The sequence below is a fragment of the Anser cygnoides genome, chromosome 9 (assembly GCF_040182565.1).
Source record: "Anser cygnoides isolate HZ-2024a breed goose chromosome 9, Taihu_goose_T2T_genome, whole genome shotgun sequence".
Lineage (NCBI taxonomy): Eukaryota > Metazoa > Chordata > Aves > Anseriformes > Anatidae > Anser > Anser cygnoides.
Genome location: NC_089881.1, coordinates 2,990,442 through 3,017,381, shown reverse-complemented (window position 1 = coordinate 3,017,381; position 26,940 = coordinate 2,990,442). Strand labels below are relative to the sequence as shown.

General features: G+C 40.7%; 1 protein-coding gene and 1 long non-coding RNA gene across 9 annotated transcripts in view; one reads left to right on the top strand and one right to left on the bottom strand.

Annotated features, from left to right (window-relative positions):
- TRIP12 (thyroid hormone receptor interactor 12) overlaps positions 1-15,592 on the bottom strand; it is a 74,963-nt gene extending 59,371 nt beyond the window's left edge. For 3 of the 7 annotated variants that reach the window (XM_067002185.1, XM_067002184.1, XM_067002186.1), the window contains exon 1: positions 15,408-15,591. The gene's annotated coding sequence lies outside the window, so the exon portion shown is untranslated. Of the gene's footprint in view, positions 1-15,407 lie in introns of all 7 variants that reach the window. The other 4 variants (XM_067002181.1, XM_067002182.1, XM_067002187.1 and 1 more) reach the window with 2 other exon arrangements.
- A 254-nt stretch (positions 15,593-15,846) lies between these two features.
- LOC106036200 (uncharacterized) lies at positions 15,847-21,508 on the top strand. 2 transcript variants are annotated; one of them, XR_010833485.1, is made up of 3 exons: positions 15,847-16,048; positions 17,349-17,431; positions 19,513-21,508. It is a non-coding gene; the product is annotated as an uncharacterized lncRNA (long non-coding RNA). The 2 variants fall into 2 exon arrangements; XR_010833486.1 differs by lacking the exon at positions 19,513-21,508 and adding an exon at positions 18,542-18,902 and having other exon boundaries at positions 15,867-16,048.
- Positions 21,509-26,940: the final 5,432 nt, after the last annotated feature.

Here is a 26,940-nt window from a genome sequence, read left to right as displayed (position 1 = left end):
TCAGGAGGATCTTGGGAGGTGGTTGCTTTTTGGGTTTGTTTTAAAGTCACTGATATTTAGTACTGACTCAAGCTAATGTCTGCTAAGGCTTCTTTTCCAAAGGCATCTAAAGCTGATTAACTGTCCTGAACAAAGGCTTCTCTCCACCGAGCTACACAAAAAAGGTCATAGGCCTACTACATAGCAAGATTCCTACACCACGTAAGACAATTGGGGGAAGTGGTTTAATTGTGGTTTCTTGAGGAAGAAATCTAATTAAAACCGATCAAGACTCCTGCTTCCTCCACATCGGATCTGCATGTGGATCTTCGACTGTCGCAAGGATACCACAATAAAAAGCAGAGGGATTTTAAGAAGTTTAAGGTTTCTAAGCCAGGTAGCACTCAAAGCAAGGAGGGGGGAATTGTGTCACTAGTACATTTTCTCAACCCAGGAAAAACAGTTTTATACATTAACATCATAATTTTTAGCAACGTAGTTAGTGAGCTGCAAAACTTTTACCATACTACCACACAACTGTATAAAATCGTGAACCAAACAACCTAACTTACACACACAGAAGAGAAGTTATGCTTAAAACTGAGCAAATGGAAGGCACACCCAGGGCAACACCTGCTAGATTGAGGATTAAGCTGTCTTTAATCCTATCAATGATAGGATCAGGACTTTATTATGCTCAGAGCTATTCTTTCACAGGAACTGCACACAAGAACATACAATATTAGCTTACACATTTGCATTTTAGGAATGTTCCAACCTTTGCAGTAAGAGAAAAATAGTTGTCAAAATCCTGAGTACCAGGCTTTAAGCAAGAATCAAACACTTTGTGGTACACTTCACCTATGAGACTACCTTCCCCCTGAGCATGCACACCTTCTCATTACTCAATGAACACCATGCGTTAGAGGAACAAGGTATTGTACATTTGGATTACAAAGAATGTGAAAGGCACGTGCATCCAGAGAGACTGAACTGAGATGCTGAACTTGAGCAAGTTTAAATATTAGAAGTCTAATACTTTTTAGCAGGATGCCAGACTTAGTTTTAACTTTAAACTAGACAAGAACACATCACCTTCCCCCCCCACCCCCCACAGAAGAATCACCAACTCCCCTCTTCTTTCCCATGTGTAAGAGCCACCAGCCCTTTTTTCTGCTTTACCTTACCAATGGTAAGGTAAAATAAGGTACAGTGGAGGTAATTCTTACCCTTACTCTCCAAGGCTACCTGCCCACTTTCCTTGCCCAAACAAGGCCCACAACTACACCTATTTTTTTTACAGTTCACTAGATTAACAACTTGACAAAAAGTGAAGTATTTATAAATGCGGGGTCACAGCTTGGTCGGGTTTGCCAGAGCCCAAATACCTTCCTGATGGTGTTTCCGAGTTGGAAGAAAGCCTTCTTACTGCCTGCAAGAAGGCAATCCAATAGATGCCACCCAAATCTGCCCAATGCTCTTTAGTTACCTTCCAGCTCAACTCCTGCTCTCCGATGTACTCCAATGTACTGGAAAGATTCACAGACTGTCAGTAATACTGAACAGAGATCAGAGGAACAAAGTTTCTCCACAGCTCCCTGATACTTACGAAAGAATAAGCAGGCCCTCTACAGTTTTATCTTTAGACCAAGATGATTATTTCTGAGCCAGATATTATAAGCCTTTGCTTCTGCAATTTGCTCTGTGACCCCATCAGAATACTGAACAGTTGCCTCCTATACAGGTGACCTTTTATCCTACATTAACACCGAACTATACCTTACAAGTAAAGCTACAACTTACCCCCATCTCACCCAGATCCAAAAGAAAAAACAGTACTGGTATTGACCTTGTCTAGAACTGGAATAGAACATGGTGAGGAAGAAAAAGACAAGGCTTAATTAGTGTGTGTGTACAAAGACTAAGTACTTGGCTCCAAAGCTATGCATCCATCTTGGTAGGCACCTGAAAGATTTTTGAAAATGTGAAAAAAGCCCATACTGTCAAGGTGGCACTGAATTCAAAAGCAAGCTTCACTTCTCAACTTCTGTGCAAGATGTCTTTTTTCTTTAAAAAAATCCACAAAGCACCCATGCAGCTTTATAACTATTCCACATCCTTCTCCTCTTTACTATTATTTTTTACACCCTTTAATAAAATGCACTTGCAGGGGACACTCAAGGCAAACAAAAGGATATTTAGCTGAAGAGGGCTGCTTCATCACAATGCAAGATAGAACACCTCCTGACAACACTTGAGAAAAAAAAAAAAACACAGGGAATTGACTGACTTCAGGGAAGGATTAAAGAACAAACATGCATCAGACAGGCTTGTGAAGGAACAGGAAAAATACCTGCAGGCCCAGAAGCAAGTACAGTTTCTTCCTTCCCTCTGCACAGTATCTTATCATATTAAAAGCAAAATTTAGTTATTTCCTAAAGGCTGCAGCCTCTCCTTATCCTACATCTGTTTTGCTAATCAAAGATATTCAGCTAGCAACATGCACATCCACATCCCACATATGATTAAGGAGCAATGAAGTGTTCTAGTAATCATGGTAGCTTTACTACCTTTATTTCCTCACTTCAAGTCTTCAAAGTAATTAGTCCCAGCATCTCCAACACCCATTTGCTACCAAAGATGCTGAATTAATTGAACTCACTTTGGATCTATCCTTCTACGGTGTCTAAACTTCACTGGTATCTTTTCTTTGTATTTAAAGGCTTCCCTGGCAGAACAGTCTTGGGACACAGATACTATGTGCTGCATTTGAGAACAGCCTAGTACAGCCATGAACTACTTACACAGAACTAAAGCAGTTTGAAAACAGTGCCCACTGAAGTTGCAGTATTAATTAATAACTACTTAAAACTATTTAATAGCACATCTATTTTAACTTGTTAGAAGAAGGGGTATTGCATAAAGCTTCTGATTTATTTTTTTTCCCATCAACAGCCTGCTGCTGCAGTTTCAAATATCAGGGCTAGCATATGCCATCACCATATACTAGTATGACAATACTCATTACATTAAACAGCTGCATGATAGAGTTTCAGGGGAGGGAGTGCTTTTTTTTTTTTTTAAGAAAAGCTTCAGACCTAGTATAACATTGTGCATTTGATAACCAACACTTTCCTAACTAAAAGGACACCATAAGTTTTCAGTACACATTCAAGTATGACAGAATCTGAGCAAAACGCAGATGTATTTTTTTTAAAATATCTCTATTAACACTAAGCTCAATAGTAATTACGCTGAATCCCACTTCCAATACTCTTCATACACAACTTAACTTACCATTGAAGTCACCATACAGACTACAGAGAGAAAACAAAACAGACATTAGGGCACTGGAGCTGTCATCGTGCAGTTTTGCAGCGGGACTCCACTCGGTGTTCCAAAGAACCAGTACTGAGGGGAGGTAAAAACCCAACCATAGCTCTTGGGAGACATCTTAGTGAACATGGTCACCTTAATGAGCTAGAATTAAGTCAGTTCCTCTCACCCAAAAACTAAGTAAGTGTCTTACGTACTTGACAGAAGATGCTCTCTGACTACGCGTATTTATCCAAAGCTGCTGCCTTGGAGTATGTCATTACTTCAAGTCCCTGCTCTTACACAAACACCTCAGAAAGTACGGGGATAAGGTACAATTACCGGTCTCACTCTAATGTGTGCACAGGTTGATTTCATGTTGAATTGGGTGTATCAAACTTTAGGAGCTAAGTCAAAATACAGATGACTGCATCTGTACAAATTCATATTACCAGGTCTCATCAATAAAACCTTCCAAATTCTGCTGAAACAACCTGAAATTAGATCACCTTCTCCACCACCACAAATGGTGGCTCAATCTATGCAAGCAGAAAGAATAATGCAGCTTAGCTGATAGCCAGTCACAAATACATAAGCTGAAATTCCTTCCACCTCAGAGCTGGGCCACCAACAATCCCACCCTCCCCAGTGCCATGGCAAACGTCAGAATAGGTGCAACTCAAGTCTGATGCCATAACCTGGAATACTATTAGCAAGCAACCGACTACCTCAATTTTGGATGCACCCCTACTTACTTTACATACCCATTTAAATCACTATATTCTACTACAAGTTGAGCTTCTGCTGGTAGCTGCTACAGATCTGGACTTGCACTTGTCACTTTCTGCTTTTCATCGTCAATGAAAAGATCAAACCCTTCTGAAGTAAGCATGGGGCTTTTTTTTTTGACTGTGTTAGCTTTGCTATTTGATACTTCTTTTGTGTTTTCTGTTCATTTTTTAGAAAAGGTTAGATCATGTGTAACACAAACACAGTGCTGGTGCTTGGAAGCCCCTACATCTAATACCAACTCTCTGAGATTCAGGGGAAATTCAATAGTTTCATAGAGTATCCCGAGTTGGAACAGACCCATAAGGATCATCAAGTCCAACTCATATATCTTTTTTGCATCTTTTTTACTTGTCGCACTCAGTCATCTCCGAGCAGCATTCATGAAAGTGGGCACAAAACACTAGGTCCTTCAACGCCTCACCACAACTGTTCAAAACTTAAACGTGGCAGGCGAGTATCTTTCAGATACCTTCCCTCAAGGGAACTAAGTGTAGAGAACCCTGTGCGAGCTACTAGCATTGATGGCACAGATATAATATTTATGACAACATGGCCAGAGTCAGTGGCATAACATACTATCACATTTGGTTTTTCTCTTCCTCTTTGCCTTTAGCTGCCAACAAGGTATTTTAGGCTAAAAATAAGGCATTTAAAGCACCTTCAACCAAAAATGATCCAGAAACACAATAAAGAATCATCATCCCCCTAGCTTTAAATACAAAAGAAAAAGCCAAACCACTTTAAAAAGAGATCCCATTAGTGTTGACAGTATTTCCAGGAATAGGCACTCCCCTTTTCTGAGCAGCTAAGATTTAAGACTGGTTCTTTCAAATACTTTCCGCAGGACAGCTTACCTTCCTCTACCTTCCTTCTCTTCGTCATTAGCAGCATGAAATTTTATTTGTTTACTCCGTGAAAGCAGGTAGACACATTCTCACTGAACCAGAGTTTAGCAAGAGTCCAAGTGTCCTTTGATGAGGACTATCAAACTACAGCTTTCCACCCGTCAGTTCCAAAGCTGTCTGTTACAGCAAGCAGACTACAGAGAGAAAGAATAATTACCTAATGCATTGTAGTTCCTTCTGTCATAGGTAGACTCAATATACTCATATGCTGCTACTAGGTTGGAAACCCAAAGCTGAGTACGCCACTGGAAATCAGTTTTTGTAAGTTACGGATGCTTAAATATTTTTAACATCTGAAGGCAGGCAATAACCTTAAATTTGTGATGCACTTAAGTCTTGAACTATTATTTCAGCAGTGACAACGTAACTTCAAATTCCAGAAATAAGATTTTTTGGAAGGAGAACTCTTGCTACTATTTCCACGCTTAGGGAAGAGAGGTCACACACTACTTTAGTTGTTTTGTTGAATCCAAAACTATTTAAACAGCCATTCACTTAAGTAACATCCAAATAGAATACAACACAAAATGAGTTTAGCAGAAAGTATCTGTAATGATGAGCAGAGTATTATCCACAGAAGGAAACCATGAAATAAGATGAAAGCTTTATAACTGTTACAGTCTATGCTTATTTCAACATAATCATATTACCGATGCGGTTACCTAAAGCCAGATCTGTTCCCTTGTAACTTTTTTCCAAAACCATCAAAAATTGTAAAATTCCCCCCACTTCTTCCCTCACCTAAAATACTAATCATGTTAGAATAATTTATTCTTCCATATTTTTGACACAAGATACCTGCAATACAATGAAGTGCAATAATACCAAGCAGCATGGAGATCCCATACCCAAGTACTAAAACCCGAAGTTTTACTATAAGCCAAGACCTTGTCAGCTGAACTAAGCATTACTCCATGTTCCAGTTACTCACAGACTGATATGGCGAGTATTTGGGGGACAGGCTGGGAAGGTAACAATACTTCAGTACACACAGTAACAGAGTAACTGATGAACCTCTAGTGCTTTTGCACAAAGCATTTATCTGTAATCTCTATCCCGTCACAGTTGGCCTTGGTCAAGAGAGAGGAATTCCAGTTCAAAGAACAGAAAAATGCTCTTACAGGAGATGACTAAAAGCCTGTATTATTTAGCCTGGCAACATCAAGGTTATAAATGCCTTCTATAAGGGCCAAGGGTAAGACACCATGAGAAGAAAGTTACTTAAAATGAGAGTACAGTACTAAAATAGTTAGCAGGCAGAATAAAGCTATGAAAACTTTCACACTGGGAGCTGCGCAATACTTAAATTCAATAAAAGGCATGCCGAAAGAATCTTCCAGGAGAACTGAAGAATTAAAAAAGCAAGTATAAAAACAAAACTAACATGGGCACTTAATTGCTTTTTAGACACTTGCAAGTCGAAGATTTACGCGATGTACAAACAGCATTAGCAGATTACACTTTTGACATTAAGAAGTCCCTTACTAAGCTTATTCCTAGGCAGCAGTACTTCACTGTCCTGACATGCAACTTACGAATGCCAAGTTCTGTAGGCCAACCAACAGAAACGAGATGCTAGTGCTGCTTGGGACTGAGACACTTGGGGCAAGCAGTAAAGAGGTCACAGATGACAGTGGGAAGAAGCAAGCCTTTACTGTCTGCAGTCTGAAGTTTTCCTTGCCCTGTCCCATGGTACTACCGAGAATAAACTATGTGGTAACTAAGGGAAGAGAACTTGTACCCACACCTTCTGCTCGGGTGGGAGCAGGCAGAAGATAGCTCTCCACAAAGCAAGTTATTGCACTATAAGCAGAGACTTCTAGGATTTAAAAATAAAAAGCCACAAACCATACTCCACACTTTTGGATAGGGTTATTCCATGCAGAGGTTGTTTATCCAGCTTGATCCTCCTCTTGCTGTGTCACTCTGTGCCCATATGTTCAAGTTTGATATCTCCCAGATGTAGGCAGGGGTGGGGTCGGAATAGTGCCAGAAGTTGATACATTCAGAAAACCAAACCAACTACTCTTTTTTTTTTTTTTGGCAAGAGCTCCTTACAGAACTAGCAGACTAAAACACGGGAGCACTATGAGAGGTTAACACAGATTTTGCAATGGAGTTATTAAACATTTAAGACAACTTATTTCCAAATGGGTTACAAAACAAAGATGGACAAAACATCACCTTAACTCTGCTGATAGAGCAATTTCCAGTATCACCTACTATCTAGTTTTGATTTGCCATCTTACCGCACTGGCTTTCCAAAGAGCCTGTCATGATTTTGTTAAATGAAACCAACACCAACCTAAAAATCTGTTCGGAAGAAACCATTTCTTAGTTGAAGGGGAATAGCTTTTAGATGACAACAACTGTCAGACACATTCAGCAATTTTGTGATGCGTAGCAACCCACTGCGCTTACTGCTGATTAACTTTTTCAAATACTCCAACACTGCTATAGTAAGATTAAATTCATTCACATTAATAGTACATGTGAGATCTAACAGGGTTTGCAGTAATTTTAAGTGGGAATGAAACTGCAACAAATAAAAAAAAGCAACAAGGAAACAGCACACACAGGAGCCCGGCAAGCTTAGGACAATCAAACTACTAAGAACAAGTCGAGGGAACTGATGAAGTGGTTCTGGTGACACTGCAGATACTGCCAGCAGGAATCATGGTTAGAATTTGTAAAGATCCCAGCTGTCTCAACATGATAGAAACCCTGACTTCACCTGAACAAAATACACGGAGTAGAGTTTTGAGAAGTAGACGATGCAGCTACATTAAACTTATCCACTGGGTTCAGTTACCTAACAGGAATTTACCTTTAAAGCTACACAAGTAGTCTGAGCAGCTTTTGACTAAGTCTATCACAGAGGAAAGCCTGATGTACCCAGGCAACATACTTTACTCCAAACAACCTCTGGAAGCAATAAAGCATAGCAACAAATATATTCACTGTATTGTATTTTGACACAGATTGAAATTACTGATTGTCACTTCAGTCAAGTCTCATAGGCAACAGCAACATTAATTCTAAGTGTGCTCTCAAGAAGTAACTCATTACTGAAGTTGTATTTACCTCATGTTTCCAAATTTATACTTCTCAGATTCTACCTTACTTGAACACATCTGCACACAGCAAAGGCAGAGCCTTCAGTGCCCATTCTGTTCCAGCTCCAGCTTGGTTTCAGCAGTATGTTAAGAATCCCTGTGCTATTAAAAAATAGTAAGAGGGTGTTTTTTTCTACTTTGACCATAGTGCTCAAGTGTTTAAACATGAATGAAAGGCATTTAAAGGGGGTACCATTCCTTCACATACTAAATTCCACAACATTCATCTCTCCTCTTCACAGTTAACCTGAAGAGAACTCCATTTCCATTCTCTCAATTAAGTACTGCGATTTCCAGATTAAGCCATACAATGACATTTCTCTTAACAGTGCTTCTTTCAGTTGTAGTTCAAGTGTTGATGGAAGTTTTGAGCTGGCGTCTTCGGTCAACAGCCTAGTATAAAACGTGGCTAGGACCTACACTGAGCTGCGAGTCTACAAATAATTGAGGTAAATGAGAAATAGGGAGGATGCAGCAGTACTATTTCAACTTTAAAGTTGCCATACAAGAGATCTGAAGAAAGCATACTTGCTATCTTTTTTTTTTGGCAAATAATTTTATTTGTTCTTCTGCCAAGCTTTTGGTAAGAGGGGAAGGGAACAAAACTGATGCCTTTAATCCTTATCCATAACCTTATGCTATAATAACGGCTTTCATTCTTATTACTACTACTTTACTGCAGAAAGCTGACTGTCTCCTGAAAACCACCACGGTAAGATATGGCAACACGCATGCTCATTAAATAAACACGCAAAAGACAGAACACAGGTCATCTTTAAAGCACTGCTTTTGACACTTGGAATCCTGACTGAAATTTTGCCAAGGCCACGCAGCTTCCACCGCTTCCTTTAAGTGACAATCAGTGAAAGTGGCAGTCTCCCCTCCAGTTCTGATTTAACTCCAGGTTGCATTTTAACGTACACCAATGAAATCTATGCCCTTTTTGTTGCTTGAATCGATTTAAGTAACACCAGCAGTCAAAACAAAGGCCTGAAACCTACCTATACAACATCTTTTCAGGTACCGTTCACCCCAGCTCAGCCACGCAGACTACGACTGCCTGCAAGCTCCCATTCAAGCTGGTGGCTTCCCACCTCTCCCCCACCCCCCTCAGGATGGATGAGTTCATCAAGTTGCTATACCTGGAAGAGGTAAAGGTCAAATAAGTGAAGTCTTAATCAGAAATCATGGCTCCCACTCAGTATCTTGATTATAACCGAGCTTATCATCAAAATAAAGCGGAAGAGAAAATTCATCCCGTAAGGCTGAGTTCCAAGCCTGTATTCAGCAGACAGCCTATTTCTTCATGAGTTCTCTTTAAATGCATTGCCCCACTTCAGCTGTGCCCAGAAAGTTCAGTTGCAGTGCACACACCTTCCTAAGAGCAGGAAGGGACATTCTTTATACTGAATAAGTTTAATTACAGAAGGGATTTGACAACACAAACATGGAAAAAAAAATGTCATCTTCTAGCCCTGCTGTTAACTGCATCTTACATTGTTATTTGATCCAAAAGTAGACATCTACCACAGAGTCATATTCTACAAATGTGTATGACATGAAGGCAGCAGTCCTCACTAACTCCAGGAGTTTGAGTAAGCGTTCATTATTCCACCATCACTAACACTTAATGCAAGGCCCTGATGCGTGGTGTTAGAGGCAGTGGGGGCAAAACCACGACACCTACATTGCTCCTAAAAAAAGATCCATTCTCAACTAAAAAGATACTACATACGTATTTTTGATTTCCACGTTCATTCACCTGTGCTTGGTCTTTGTGCTTGTATATTTAACCAGCCCTGGACTAAGAGAGGAGGTGCAGACCAGACTCCAATCACATGAAAGCCCATGGCACAGAGAGATCTTCTCATATCATATATATGGATAGATAAGACAAGTCATAACAAGCTCACAGGGAAGCAAGTAAGACAGAAGTTAGACACAGAGAAAGAAGAACAGTACAAGCACGCATGATTTCTAAAGAGCAAAGATAGCAAAAGGCTAGACCTAGTTACCCTGGAGCAGACCTATGTACTAGATTACCTAGGAAGCTTTATCCAAGGCCTATTTTTCCTAATGGTTTTACATTTAGTAACTAACCCTAAGGTGTAATCAACGTACAAATTCTCCATTACAGTTACAGCTCTGCTTTAATAACGATATTAACCACGTTTTCAAAACAGAGTAGTAGTCAGCCACAAACCTAAAGGAGATGCACAGTAATGCCTGTCTCATAACTAGTCAGCCTTCTAGAAGTTTAACACCTTTGCCTCCAAATAATATACGCACATCAGAAAATAGTATCTTTGAACCTCCCACTTTTACAAAAGCCTAGCAAGTATTTGCCTTTCTTTACACTAAGTTTACTTACTTGGATGTTAGGCAATAAAGTAATGGTCATCAATAACAAGTTATTCTGAATGGAGAAAAAACAAAATATACCTTGCTTCTCAGAGCTTAAAGAAAGCCCTCTTGTTCAACAAGTACAAATAGCAGGGAACTCAGCTTCCATTTTGAAATACCAAATTGCTCCCTACAACACAAGGTTCACATTCCAGGAGATGACTCAGTCCCTTCATACCTTTTAAGAAGGTCAAATCTTGGCAGTTTATCATGCACTTCATGGTAGCCAACATCACAAAGCTGACCAATCCATTCAGAAAACACTGAGAAATATGTGGTTTTTCACCCCCCTTCTGTGACACAGCACCATACTGCTACACATTATGGAATCCTTCCAGAATCCACCTCTTTTTTTTCTTTCCTTTTTTTAATCACTCAAGAAGATGTTTAATCACTCAAGAAGAAATTTTTATCGGTTTGCTGATCAATTAAAACCTAATCATTCAAAAGTAGAAAAAGCCAAGTAGGAGCAGGACCAAGTGACCTCCGGAAGTCCTTTCTAAACTAGCATATTCTATGAATAATGGCAAGAAAGCCTTTCTTTGATCAGCTGAAGGCAAGTATGACTTGAAAACCACAGATAGTACTAGATCCCTGATGAACACCTTGTTGATACACACCTAACTTTTCCAGTTTTTCCTATGCAAGTCTTCACTTCGAAAGTAGACTGTTACTCTCATACACAGCAGTTTTCTGCCACATTTGTACCGAGTACGTTCGTGAGTCAAGTAAGACTGGCAACAGCCAGTACATTGCAAGACAAGCCTTTTTACAGAGTGCGAGTAAACAGATTGGTTGTGTGCGCTCAAACCCTGGCTGCCAGACAGAATTAAAAGGGAATATGATTGCGTATTTACACGGTTAGATTCTACCAACTTGATGAGAAAGATTTTCTCACAAGGGAGGATTTGGAGAACAATTGCTCCTCAAAACTAACCTTCAGAGTAAAGTAACCATCACCAGACTTGGAAAGCATCCAATGGTTGCTAGTTGATTTAGGTTGTTTTTCACACTGACTAGGTATCACATGCAGCTAGAAATCTTCCACTCATACAAGATCGCTGAATTCACATTTTATGTTCAATTACTTTGTTTAAAAGACATCCTGAACCAAACGGCTACATGTAAGTATTTGGTCACATTCAGATGCTCGATTACCAGTGAGAAGCGTGAAGATGGTTTAGCTCCTTGAGAAACATTATTTCATGTAAATTGAAAAAAATATCATGAGGAAAGAGTTAATGCAACTTTGTATTCTGGTTACCAGCCTCATGGCCTAAATTAAAACTATACCATGGAAGCACTCTAGGAAATTGGTTCATATACTACCATAAGCCTGTTCTGATACTGTGTATAGATTAAAGTATTAAGATCAAATTCACAGTAAACATTACTACTTTGGGAAAGTAAATCCACTGACCGAAAGGTAACCTGTTATCCTACTGCCAAGAAATTCAGACATATTACTACCTTCACAGTCAGTACTGAATTGGGCGGTGACAGCCTGATGAGAAGTTTCCAATACTATGAATTTGTCATAGAGTCCACAAAATACTTTATAGGGAGTGTTACTAATTTTACAGGTGATGAACAGGACATAGATCATCAGACCAGCCAATGGAAGATCCCAGAAATATTCCAGGTCCAAGTTCTTGACAATAGGATAGTATACCACATTGAACAACTTTGGGATTTGATTATACATTGCCACAATAATTTAGTATCGCGTGATAGGGTACAGACCTGTGACCATAAGCGTTTTATGTGCTGCTTACTAATTAGCTAGTTAGAAAATGTAGCTTAGCCTGAAGAACTAACACAGATAGTTCTGAGATTCACTTACACTGAAAAATAAGTACAAACACGCAGGTTAGTCCAACAGTTTTCCTACTCAAGCTTCAGCTTCACTGCTGAGCAGCAAAAAGGATTTAGTCAGGTTATCTTACTGGATTGTCTCAAACTAATTAACTACTTATCAGTAATCTTAAAAACTCAAGAAAACTCATCACAGCTTCGTGCATGAAATTAAAGTCAACTATATTAGGTCCCTAAGAAAATGCTATACTAGCAATGCAGAGTCCTTGTCGCCCATAGTTTTGGGCCTCAAATTTTGTAAATATAGAAAAAAAATCATGGTGAGGACTTGTTCTTATAAAATCATTCCATCTTAGGTTTGAAGACAGTCAAAATACAATATAAAAAGAAAAACAAAGAAAATGAACTTGTGCATGACTCCTGATCAAGAATGACAGCTGCAATCAGCCACTTACTGGGAAGATACAGGTTATTTCCCTACTGGTCACTGGCCAGAAGAACTTTTGCAAGACACAAAAAGACTCCATTTTCCTAAGCCTCTTACTCAACACAGCAGCACTCCTGCTGAAGTAGATCTGCTGTATTAATAAGCAGTAATGCCACACCATGGATGACCTACAATTTCTCTACTAACACTAAGGCCTGTTTAGACTCCTACCTATGGAGCCATCTGGAGACTGGAGAACATGCAGACTCAAAAATCATCAAGACAAGCTTACTCCCAGCTTTTTTTTTTTTTATAAATCCTAGGAGTGAAAAAAAAATCAGACAACCTGTATTTCTAACACAAGAGACACTGAACAACAAATGCTTTAGGAAAAGCCTTCCATTAAGATCAAAACCAGAAAACTACTCTATATATACACAGCTGAGCCATTCACAATAAGCTACATTTTACAAACGTAGAAACTATGACAAGCTGAAGACATGTAAGCTTGTAAGAACTACTAGAATTGTTATTTACAGTGTTTACTCACCAGAACCCTGCGTTTAAGCATCTTAGTTCAGTGTTAAAATATTAGCTGCGGAAACTGAAATACTAATATTTTCCTGAATATATTTAATCCCTATTAATATTTATTAGATAGGCTACCAAGCAAGAAAAAGGTATACAGTTGTTTTCCAAGTACTGCCTTCATGTTGATTATATTTGCATATGCAAATATTTAAAAAAATTTAAGCATAATGAAAAAAAACAAATATGTTTGAGGAGAAACTAAATACCAAAAAAAAACACACTCCAGGGTTAAATGTACAGTCTTGGGGTGGGGGGGGAAGAGAGAGAACTGCAAAGAGTATAGAGCAGAGATAAACAGAAGCAATCACAGCAACACTTGCTTCTCAAGTCTTTCTTTTAAAGAAAGCACCTCCATAGTGACAGTTCCCCTAAGAAGAGCTTGCAAAATTAATTTAAATTTAAATCATTAGAATACCTCTTCTTCCCAATTATGAAGGATGTACTCCATATTTGTCAGGTGGTAACTAATTAACTCCTCTTTCTGACAACCTTTAAAGCACCAGGAAGCTCAATACTGATCATACACAATACACAAACTGGGGAACTTATCCCGTTTGAGTCAAGTTTTGTGTTGTGGCGTTACAACACCTGGATCAATATTATTTCCGCTGAACAAAGTGGGAAAAAAAAAAAAGACTAAGCAGTCTTCTGGAAAAAAAATATTTCAAATTATTATTAGATCGCTACCCATAATAAAACCACCCTCAAAACAAACTGCACGCACTCTGAAAGCCTTTCCAAGTGGCACGCCAGAGTTACAGAATAAATTTAGGCCAGTACCAAGCACTCATTTCTTCCCCGTGTGTAAATGCGACACAATCAGGCCTCACATGCAGGCCTCTCTCTCCAGCACAGGCAGGACCTTTGTTCGATACGTCGATGTTTTTCCCCCAAAGCCATTGACACAACTTTCCATTCTTCCCCCCATTATTTGCCGGCTCTCGGGCCAGACTTTCGGGCTCCCGGGCCGTGAAAACCCCCGGGTGTGGAGAAAGGCAGAGCTGGAGGGAGGGGGGGGAAGGAAGGGGGAACAATAAAAAAGTTGAGCAGCAGCAGGAAGACGGGCCTGCAGGGCTGCCCGCAGCACGGCGCCGGGGTCGCTGCCAGCCCCGGGGGGGCCCAGCAGCCCCCAGCGCCCCGGGACCGGCCGGCGGTGCCCCCCCGGGGCGGGGGCAGGAGGCCGGGCAGGGGGAGGCCGGCCTCGGAGCTGCCTCCCTCCGAGGCCGAGGCGTTATGCAAGCGAACGCGAGGAGCCAGGAGCTCGCTTCGCGACCGAAAGCGACGGAAAAAAAAAATAAATTTAAAATAAACCAGTGGCTCAAAAACACTAGCTGCGGGAAGAAAAGGAGATAAAATAATGGCCCTGCCAGGCGGCCGGCGCTGGAGCTCCAGCCCGACAAGCGCCTCCATTCTCTGCCCACCTTCCTCCTCCCTCCCCCCCACCACGAAAGCCCGTGAAATATGGACGTCGGGCGATTATTTAGCATTTTTATCCAGCCGGGAGAGGAGAGGAAGGAAATAAGAACTGCCGGGTTTTTTTTTTTCTTTTTTCTCCCTGAGATATTCGACACGCAAAATAAGGAAAGGAAAAAAGAAACGGGAGCCCTGGGGGAGATGGGCCGAGCGGGGCGGGGAGGCCGCGGAGGCGGAAGGGCAGCGGATCGGGCCGGCCTGGGGGGGCAGCACCCCTGCGGCCTTCGGGGGGCCCCGGGGAGGCCTCGCTTCCCCCCCCTGCGCATCCAGCCGAGCCGAGCCGGCCTCCTGCACCGGGGGCCACACACCGTCTGGCCATTTTGTCACCTCCATTCCCCTCCACCCCCCCCTTCAACCCCTGACCCCCAGCACCCCCTCCCCAACCCCTCCTCACCCCTGCGGAGGCTCCGCGCCCCCCCCCCCCCCCAGCCCACAACAATGCCCCGGGATGGCGCCGCGACGCCACCCCCCCCCCCCCCCCTTCCCCGGCTCCCGGAACGCTGGGGAGGGCACAATAGGCCCGGGGGTGCGGGGGGAGGCCCAGAACCCCCCCGCCACCCCCCCCACAACCGGCGGCAGGGCGGCGGGTACCTAGTTTGTCCCGGTGCGGCCTCCACAGACGCTCCGCGCCTCCCCTCCTCCCGGCAGCAGCCGCCTTCCTCCCTTCAATTATCAGCTGAAGCCGCAGCACCGAGCGGCGCCGCCTCCGCCGGCTCCGCCGAACCCCTTCCAGCGGCGCGGGGGGGGGCGGGGGGGGGCGGCCCGGGGGACTACTTTCTCCCAGCGCCGGGGCTCCGCGCGCCCCCCCCCCCAGGCCCACGGGCGGTCCCCGCCCGGCCGCCGCCGCCGCCGCCCCCCGCGCAGCCCCCGCGGCTCCCGTGTGCGTGCGGGGCCCGCTGCCTGCGCGCCGCCGTTCGGCCACAGGTATCCCTCCGCCGGGGTCGGCACCCCGCGGCCCGCTCCGGGCCTCCCCTCGCGGCGGGGGGCGGTGAGGGCGGGCGGGGGGCGGCGGAGGGAGCGAGGCTCGGTGGCGGGGGAGGGGGGGCGGGGAAGGCGGACGGGACCCCGGCCGGGCGCGGCGGCGGGGGTGGGCCTGCGCCTTTAAGAGGGGGCCGGGCCGGCGGTGACCCCGCGCGATGTCCGCCTCTTCCTGGTTGCCATGGGCACCGCCTGCTGGCGTCCCAAAATGGCGGCGGTGCCGCCCGGCTCGGGGAGCAGCGGGAAGGGAGCGGGTAGGCCCCGGGGCCGGCCACGTGGCGGGGGGGGGGGGGGGGGTGCCGGGCCTCGGCTCGGAGCTTTTTGCCTCATCTCGCGGTTGGGTCTTATTCCTCTGGCCTGCGGGAGAGGTGGGGGGGCCGCCCCGGGCTGCTGGGGAGGGCCCGGCCCGAGGGAAGGGACTGGGGGCTGAGGGAGAGAGGGGCTGGGGGGTGAGGAGGGGGCTCTGGGGGGAGGACTGAGGCAGAGAGGGGGCCGGGGGCGCTGATGAGGACCAGAGGGGACTTGTAGCGTCCTTGTCCGTAGAGGGGGGAAGGGAGGTCGCCTGTTAACACCCGCATGTAGAGGGACCCCGCAGGCACCACCGGTGAGTGTTCCTGGTCTGGTGTCCTGAGAGCTTCACCCGTTTCGGTGAAAGCCCGTCTGGGCGAGGAGCCAGTGCAGGGGGGAGATGGCTTCTGCCCACGGATCCTGAGGCTGTAGGAAGGAGTCTAGGTAAGCACCAGAGGAAGGCTGGGGGGGGTGGATACCCCCAAAGGATCAGCAGCCTTGAGAAGTTTATATGCATCTGTGATTTTGTAACCTGAAAGCAAACTAATACTGCCAAGCTGCATCGCAAATAAATGAGATACTGACATGAAAAAATAAACAAGCAAACGACAAATCCTTAAATAACATTGCAGTATTCTTCCTAAGGAAAAACAAGCTTAGCTGTGCTCTCAAAGTAACTACGGTTAAGAAAAAAATGCTTAATACCTTGTTCTAGGAAAATTAAACTGTCTGGTAATAGAAGAACTATCTGAATGAAAACAGAGAACCTACTTTCATCTAGGGATGAGGGAACTGTTAGGTTGGCAACGCAGAAATTAAATGTAGGGGGAGGTGGAAAACTGAAACTAAGCTGCTATTCCAAATGACCTGTGTTCTGTATTTTGTATGCGCCTTTTGGTTTCTCTTGTGCCAAGGCTTTTTAAATCACCAATGCCTTTAATGGTTTCCGAAGCAGGGTTCATTTCAGTCTCCTCCAAAACTTTTTTTGAGGTATGGCTTTGCAAGGCAACCTTAGGGAACTTTGAGTTCCACCAGAACTGAGTAATTAAGGTGCTGCACAATAGCAGAGAAATGTGCATTGTTCCATGGCTGAAGTCTTGTAATGGGCCTCTCCCGTGGACCTCATGGGAGTCGTGTCTGTGCTCTGCTTGTTTGTGGAATAACAGCTGAGTGTTATGGGCTGTTTAACATTCATTTTTGCACCCAGCTAATAAAAATAAGATGTTTCTTATAATTATTATCTAAAGTTTTTCACTTTTCTTATAGGCTTCCTGTGAAGCACTTCAGATGTCTGGTTTTGGTTTTGTTTTCAGTTGCCCAAGTATATCCTTAAGCTGAAGTCTGTTAAGGTAAGCTGTGCAAGAAGCTAACAGTCGGTGGAAGTACGTAACAACTATTTTGTAAGTTTTATTGCACAAAAGCATTACCAGGAAGTTGGCATCATTGAAAACTACTTGGTTTTGGTGATTTGAAAAACTTGCATTTGATTTCAGTACAGTAAGCTCATTTGAGTATAATGTAGTGAATATAAGTACTTGGATGTATTGTTGTATCCTCTGGAGCTAACGTATCTAATTCCAGCAAAACTTCCAAATTCAATCACATTTCAATTACCTATTGCTGAAAACAACTAACTTCACATAAGTAATCTTTCCAGTTTTAACTGCTGTATATGTAAAAGTTAGGTTGCTAGTTAGCCTTTCTGTAGGCTGCAGAGCCTCCTGAGAAGAGGCCTGTGAGAAAAATAGGAATTCAAGGTGTGTGCATCGCTGAAGCGCTAAGTTACGGGTCACATAAAACATGTTGAGCTGTATTGTGGTAGCATCTGGGAGGCCCAGGCGTAGGTTCATGTTTCCAGTATGCTATTCAGCAGTCTCCTAATAAATGACTGCCAGTGCCTGAAAGATCTTGCAGTGTAAGGCTACAACATTGCACATAGTTATGTGAATGCTGAAGTTTGCTACTTTGATTAGTGCCATTATTCAAAGTCAGTGGTTTCAAAATGGTGCGTTGTTTGTTTAAAAAAAAACAGAAGTGTAGCTGTATGGTGAATTTGTATGAAGGCTCCTGTATTTCTGTGAGTGTGTTCCTACTTTGAATTGGCTTCTTGGGCCTTACATGAGCAGTAAATTCAACTCTTCCAGGATGAAGTTACTGATTTACTGGGAATGGTTTATACAGCTACGGACTGTATATACCTGTTAGTTAGCTGATACCCTGAAAGCCTGACCAAGACTAAAGTCAAGCTATAATAGAACCAGAAATCCTGTGCAAATGCAAAAAGTCTTAAGAAACTACTAGGGCAAAAATCTCAGTTGGACAAGGAGATCGCACCTGAGGAAGAAGCCAGTGCATTGCAGCATGCTTTGTGTTCAGAGAAGCCTGTGAAAAGTTTGTGTGTTTTGTTTAGCTTTTTCCCTTCACTCTAGGAAAATTGAAATCTTTTTTCTATGATGCAGCCTGGAGATGGGGTTGTTTTCCAAAACAGGGATGGTCTCCAGAAGGAGTTTTTGAAGTCTACTGCTGTCTCATGATCAATACAGTAGGCCCAAGTTATTGTATATTGTGTGACAAACCATAAATGAATTGGAATTGCTAGAAATTAAAAGAAAGGATGTCTCTAAGAGCAGAGATAAGCATACACTAAGAAGTTTGCCGAGTCTATGTATAGGATAATATTAAAAGGCAGAGGACAAAGCAAGACAAAAGTCTCAAAGGTGTGATACTACAAGGGTACACATCTGTTGTAAGCATGTCAATTATGTTATTACTGCAAAAATAAGTCAGAAAACATTTATTGCTAATCTAATTTATTACTAAATCTAGAGAAAGTAGGACACCTGGAAAAAGGAAAACAAGGCCTGCTGCAAGCAAGCAAGATAGGGGAATAGGAACCAGACAAAAGCAGAGGCTGCTCTGAATTCTTTTAGGTAATCAAGTGTGCAACAGTAGTTGGAAAAAACAGCTGGAAATATACCCACTTGTCTGCGTGGATGTATTTGCTGCCCAAACGTGACCAGGAGACTCTGATGCTAACTTTACCTTTTGCAGCAAGAAATGGCTTCCATCTTGGATCCAAATTCAATTTCAACTACATTTTAAATATAGAGGCATTAACCAGGACTTTTTAAACAAAGGTATCGATTACTCACTAGGAAGTATGCTGTTCCATTGAGAAACTTGCAAGGGAAGATTGCCAGATAGTTTCTGCATAAACTACTTGAAGGAGGAAGCTGAAGAAGGAGCCTTGTAACTCATTGCACATGGTTCTAAAAGTAGACTGTATAGAAGTTCAGGTGTATAAATGAGTATTCACAGAATACAACTCAACTGGGTTGTGTAGAAGAAATCTTGTGAACCAGTGGTGAAAAGATTTATTTTTTTTCCAAATAGTTATTTTAAGGCTTTAATCATAACTTCACAAATGCAGGGTAACTATCCCCTATGTTCTTTCTGCATGGGCATCTACCAGTTCAGTTGCAGAAACAGAAGACTGAAGGAGACTTCTCAAGTCACTGAGTCCTAGTCCACGCTGTTTCATCTAGCCATGTAACAGATCCTCACAGCATACATGGGGCTTGATGTATTTCAAAGGTGGTAATACTTCTTTTTGCCTTGCTACTTCAGACAGAACAACTGCTCCAGATCAGTATTTCTCTAATGGCTGAAAATGCGGTTATAGAGACTAATTTACAGTTTATTTTTTATGTGGATGTCCTTTAGCATAAATAATGCCATTATATGTGGATAACAATGTTCTGTATATATATGTGTTCATGTATGTATATGTTTCAATTATTTTTAATAAATATGCTTTTTTTTTTTCAGCCTCCAATTATGAAATAGACTATACTTCCTGGTCACTGTAGTATCTTTTCTCTGTGTTTCTTCCCATTAGAACTTTTGTTTTAAACAGTGAGTCTTATGAGAGCTTAGTGCAAAGGCATTGTTACTTCCCTGTGTCTTTTGGAAAATTCTGTGTCATTTAAATTTTAGCATTGTGTTTAACTTTCTCTGCCAAAACCACTTTACTGACTAGATTATCCCTTGATCAATTATTATTCCAACATCTGTCTTCTCCACTGCTAGCTTCCAATTCATAATCTTTCGGTTTATTGCAGAAATTATTTCTAAATGAATGACCTTGCCATTTGTACTTTCAATTTCATTTTTTTTCCAGCAGTGCTTTGGTTTGTTATGGAGAGGTTGGTGTACATGTCAGGAAAAATGTACTAACTAGAAAACATGTTTGGCCATAAAATCCTTGTGTGTATTGGGAATCCTTGTATAATTTATGGGAATAGTGGATAGTTTTTGTGTGAGTGTATAATGTTATATAGAATGGGAATTTATTTTTTTGGCTTGAGGCTGCCAACAAAGATGGCAACTTGTTTAACATATGCTTTTCCAGCTACCTTTCATTGTACATGTTCTTCAATTATTCTTGAAATGCCAAATTAATATTTGATATGCCAGTTATAATTTGGCAACGTTTGTCACAAGCAACAATAGACACTATCTGTTTTTATGAAGCAGGCAGTAAATCATACGGCTTACAACATGGAACGTAAAATGACTTGAGATAGCCACACAAACAACCTTTCAAAATAAAATTTCTGATAAATTGTCTTTCAGATGATAAGTACAGGCTTTGAAAAGTGCAAGAGGGGGATCCAGATGGTGGGGTAGTATAGAAAAGGTCGGTCACTCGTTTTGATCAAACAAGCAATAGACACCAAAAAAAGAAGGGAGGAAAAAAAAAGTCTGCTTAATCTGCTGACAGGACAGGCTGGTAACTAGAAAGACAAAGCTGGTAACAAAAGAAATGTAATGGGAAAATGATCCACTCAATGCGTAATTAATACTAGCATCTGTCACTATTTAATGAATGCTGCGCTAATCAGAGTATTTTATGTTTTAAAATTTTTAGTTGCTTACCTGTAAAAGAAAGGCATCAGACGCATATAAAATCAATGTTCTGTGCAATATTCTGTATATGATTTGCTTGTGTAACAGGACAACTGAATTTTATTGAATATGTAACTGCAGATTTACATATATGGTCAGAAATCAGCAGCTACTTTCTATAACAAATATATACAGAACATGAGCAAATACTGTAAGTAACTTGGCAAATGCTCCTGAGGACTATTTTTGTTCTTTATCTGTTATTGCTCCTATTGTCTGTTGTTCTCTTTTACATCTTAAATCAGTTTCTGATTAAATTGATAAATTTTGAGCACAGCGTATTATTTTGGGTTTTGTGAATACCACAGTATTTTCAGAAAGCAACAATCCTGTACCTAATTGTTTTCATTTCGGAAAACTAAGTTTTCTGGCATTTGTACTTGTAAGTTGAAAAAAAAAAATCCATCCTGCAGCACTTAAATCTCAAACACCATTAAAAATGCTTTTTCAATGAACAACCTGAATGTTTGTCGGTTCTATATAAACCCTAAAACAAAACAAAAAATCTTAGTGTTGTCAATAAATTTTCAGTGTTAGGAGACTTTACCAAGTGACTGATTTACTGGTTATGGACTGGTTGTTTTTAAGAAGTTGTGAGTGCTCAGAGGTTCTGTTGCAAGCTGCAAGGCTAGTTTCTCCATTTTGAAAATGGTACCGTACAGTTAACTAAATGTTGCCTTTATATCTTGGGCTTGTTTGTAACTCTTAATGATGACACTTGATAAATAACCTATTTGATTAACAGAAGATGCCATGTGAAATGTTTAAGCCAGATGGATCGGGGAAAAAGATTAACAGATGTTATGAAATTAATTTCAGCTTAATTACTGTAATATCACATGAAACAATTTTTTTAAGATAAATCTAATTTTTTAAGTAAAGATCTGTAGCTGATGAACGTTTTTCCAACTTGTACTATTTTATTTGCATTTCAAACCCAAGGGATGCTGTACCAGCTATTGCCTACCCAGACCAATGGTAGTCACGTCTTTTCCTTGACACTTAAAACTGAAAATTTGAGTTCTCAATGAACCAGAGTGCACAAAATTCTCTATAGGGTCACTTAAACAAGATAGTTTTGTTATGAGTTAGAGGACTTAATTTGCATCAAATTATCAACATGTCTTAAATTAGAATAGTTTGAAGCTCAGTTCCGTCACTTCAGGAGAAGGAAGCCATTTTGTATCAGCTCAGGAAGTGCTCCATTATGTTGAAAAAGCTTATTTCCAAAATAATCAAACACTTCCATGGTAATGGTTTCACACAGTGTTAAGCAATTATTACCAGGAGAATGTTTGTTAAGCATAAAATACATAGGGAAATCTCCTGTAGAGTTGCTTGGAAAAATGGAAATAGTTCCTGTGGGTAAATAATGCTTTATTGGAAAAATGCAAATATTGCTATTGAGTGGGTTTGTCCAAAACTAAATATGTTGGTCTAGCGAAGTTGTGATGTTGTTTTACCGTTTGGATGCCTGATAGTATTTTACTTCTTCCATAATCTGCCACCTCTGGCTGTACACAATTGTTAGATTTTATCCGTGCTGTTTGGGGGAAGATTTGGGAATTCTTTGGTCATGCTGCAATATTAAACTTGTAATCCAGCACAAGAACACAACCAATGTAGGAAAATTGTGACTTTCAGGAACTGAAATGCAGTTTTTTATGTGTTGCAATTCAGGGCTTTCCTTATTGGTGGATTGAGGTTTTCCTGCAAAAGGCATCAGATACAACAGTATAAGTGGGTTTTTTCTTCCCCGAAGACTCAATTCTCTCATTATTTTTTTCCCCCAGCAAATATTACTGAATGCGCAGCCCTGTGAGAAATTCACCTAGGTACTTGAAATTAGAGATATAATTGCTATTAAATCTTTAACTGAGCTTCCCATGTAACAAATACTTGTTTGTGAACCTACAATAATTCAGTACTGTCATATGAGCTTATAAAATTATTTATAATAGTGGTTGAGCTCTGGTTTCAAGATATGTTGGAATATTCTTCTATCAATTTCAACTAAGGTATGCTAAAGTAATTACTTCTCTTATCATTATATGCTATTAACTTGACTTTTTATTTCACTGGAAGGCATAAAGGTGAGCTTTAAGCTACTTCTTGTCCCCTTGTAACTAGTCTTAGTACATGAATAGCAGTACCATACTGAATTGCAATGTTTAAGCTCTCATTTTGTTTAAAGTTTTAAGTATGGCTTTAATATTTGTGGCTGTCTTCAAAGGTACCATTCTCGATCTAGTTCTACCTGCCAAGAATGATTTTCAGGTTATGAGGGTGTAATAGTTTCTCAAGAGAAATATGCACCGGTGTCTTCTGCTTAATTAAGTAAATGTTTCCTACTGTACTTGAGCGTCCATTTCCATGCTCATTATTGTCGGTGATTTTTCTTCTGGAGAAGATTTTAGTTATGTTCTTCACTTGCCTTACTTAAGGTAGTATATCCAGCATCCTTGTTGCTCTCTGCTTTGGGAAACCTCAGGAATAATTCTACTTCTGTACCTTTGTGGTAACTCTACTGGGTCTTGTTTCCCTTCTTCCTGCTTTAAGTTAGGGAGATAATTATTTCTTCTGTTGCCTTTATTAACCAAGAACAATTTTCTTTATTGCATTTCACATGTGCACACGAACATTCATCATGAAAAACTATCAGATATGTTTACTTGACTAGGTGTAACATATACTTATACTTTGCTCATTTATAATTTAAAAAAAAATAAATACATACACTCAGTAATGTGTTCAAGGGAAGGAAAAAAAGAAAGAGTGATAGGCAAAGCTAGAGCAGGATCAGGATTTTATCTGAGGGTGCTAGGCTATGCAAAGTCTCTTCTAAAGATGCGCCAGTGTAACTTTATTTAAACAAACTTGAAGTTGGTCTGAATTGTTCTATGGTCACTTATTGTAAAGGTCTATTTGATTTTGATTGGGCATAGACTAAATCAATTTATGTTAAACTGAAATTAGTCTAAGTTAAACCAAAGTAAAAGTGTCTGCAGCTTATATGTGGGTTTTAATAAATTAAATTGAAATTGTGCAGTGGGCACAACCAGTGTAAATGTCATTTGCTGGTTGAAACCTGAATTAGATACGTTTTCTGGAAAATTGTAGTACCCATAGGAAAGCAGTAGAAGTCAGTGCACAGTGAAATTAGTAGTCGTGTTGAAAAAGGCAAAATAATATTGTAGAAGCAGAAACCTAAAATAGTATCTGAAGCTAGAGTTCTAAATAGCATAATAGGATGATAGTGAACAATACAGTGAAAGGAATGGCAACAGATGGGGACTGCAGGCAAGAGAAGCTGTGTAGCTGGGAAGTATCAAAAGAGCAGGCAGATACTTGTGGCAAGAAATGCAATGTATATTTTTAATATACATACATATCAACTTATCATGACAACTGATAATGAAAGGATAGATTTCAGGGTGAGCTAAGTTGGTGCTAAAGCTGAATTGTGCAATAATTCCTTTCTATGCAATTTCCAATATCTCTGAAACCTACAGGTAGTGTCAATTTCATGTTAAAAATAATAATAAATAGAGTTGGACTGAACAAAATCAGTGCTTGAAGAAACAGATTTTTTTTTTTTTGAGAGCATCCTATCTTTGGTATTGAGTTGATAATTGAGAAAAAGGGCATATTTGTCACCACAACTGTTTATGGAAAACCAGAGACACAGGTAGTAATCAAGTATATCAGAATGCTTGCACAATGTGATGGATTCTTTAGTGCCCCTGTCATTTGATCAGATGGAATTAAAGATGTAAATAGACAGCAAGGGAACCTTGAAAAACACGCTGAGAGTGTTTGTTCTTAAAAAGTGTGATGGGATTTTGGGGGCCAATGCAAGAAGTGTTTCTCAGAGTTTACAGTAAGAGATGTTGGTGCTGAAAGTGAGCTGGCCATATAATGTAGGAAGGCAATTTTCAGCAGAGAGCAGGTGAGACTGATTGCAGACATACAATTCAGGATGATAAATATCTGAGAAGGGGGCAATGAGATGGTTGAACTAAGACTTCATCTGTAATAAAAAGGATTGCCAGTTATATTCACAGACTCTGCTAAAGGAGATGCAGATTCCCTAGAAAAGGACTTTGCATTGCAACACTGCTGTACTCCAGGACTTTTATACACAAAGCAGGGAGTCCAACTGTTCCATTATTTGGCTCTTTACTCTAATGGAAAGGGGGGAAGGGGGAGGAGGAAGAGGAGAAGAGCAAAATTTAAAGCATAGACTAGACCTGAAATTTAACAAAGAGACCTTGAAACTGAAGTAAGAAGGAGGAAACTGAAAGAAACTGCTTCAAATAAAACCTGTCAGTGCCTTATCCATCTGGAAAGGAATGTTATGTCTCACACTTAGCTAGCATCCTTTGTTCTGTTAAATAGTGGAATAATCTCTTTGTGGTGGTCTTATCTAGGCCTGCCTGTTTAATCACGTTAATAAATGGCAAGTATCATGCTCATAATTGCAGACTCTGATCCTCGAGAGTCATTATTTATTCCCTCTGATAGTGTTGCTTTCCTTGCAGCACATGCCCCCTCCCTTTTTTTTCATCTCTCATTGTCCTGGTTTTGTATTCTTTCCTGTGATCCGTGTGCACAGGTCTGTATGAGGGAATAAGCTAGCCTCCAATGCACCTGTGCTGCAAGCATCTGTGTTTTATGTTGTGCTTTTTTGTGTATTTTTATTTATTTATTATTATTATTTTTTATTTACTTATTTCCCTGCAAGTTCTGGGAAAACAGATGAGGAAAAATACTAATATAGGAATAAAAGAGGAATGTAACTGAGGGGAAGGAAAGAGACAATGTCAAGGCAGCAGATTTCTTGTACAGACTTAACAACCTCTGCATTCCCTGAAAAAAAAATAAAAAAATCGAAGCTTTTTATTACCTCTTTCTACCTGATCTAGTAGGTGGCATCCCTGCCTGTGGCAAACTAGATGATCTTTAAGGTCCCTTCCAACCCAAGCCATTCTCTGATTCTTCTGTATTTTACTAAAATGTGTTCTGGATGCTTTAAGTGGCAGCCTTTGGCACTCATACACATGCACAACCCTAATTCCTTAGTTGAAGTGGTTTGATGTTTTTGAATAGATGAGTGAAGTGGAGGAAAAAATAACAGCTTTGTAGTTGCTACACATTAAATTTTGGAATTGTGACATTTCTTTTCTCTTCTCCATACACTCAAAATATTTGTTAATAGCAACTCACAAAACTGCTTGCATTTACACCAGGAAGGCATCTTTCCTCCCATATGCTGTTGTCTTTAAGGCTTTACTCTACTGCCATCACTGCTTTATTTTGTTTGGTAACTAAATTGTTTTTATATTTCCTTGCTATTAATGGTAATATTTTTTTCCCCTCCAAAACAAAAGCAGAAGTAGGGTAGGGAGGGATGTGGAATTGCATTGCTTCTAACTGTTACATTACTTATACTCCTTTATGATTTATAACTTAAATTATAAGCTTGCTCACCTTTAATTACTGTAATCTGGAAAAATATCTCCACTGGTAGAAGTACAATGAGAACAAAGCAGTGATAATGCACCACCGAAATGCTATTAACAAATACTTGCATGAATGAATTAGGAAGAAGAAGATTTCTCAGAGGCCACGGAAGTATGTATACACAAATTCAATGGTGAATCCGTTATGAAGATCAATATTAAATTTAAAATCTGAGATACTGTATTATTTGATACAGAATTTTAGTAGCATTATCACCAACAAAATCATATCAACTTTTTTTTTACAGTATTAATAGCTATCGTGATACTGAGAAGAATCCATAGTTTCAAGTTGTTCAGAATTTGTCTGATGGTCTGAGAAAGTTCTTGGTTTTGTTTTTCTTTCCTTTATAGATCTCTGTAGCACA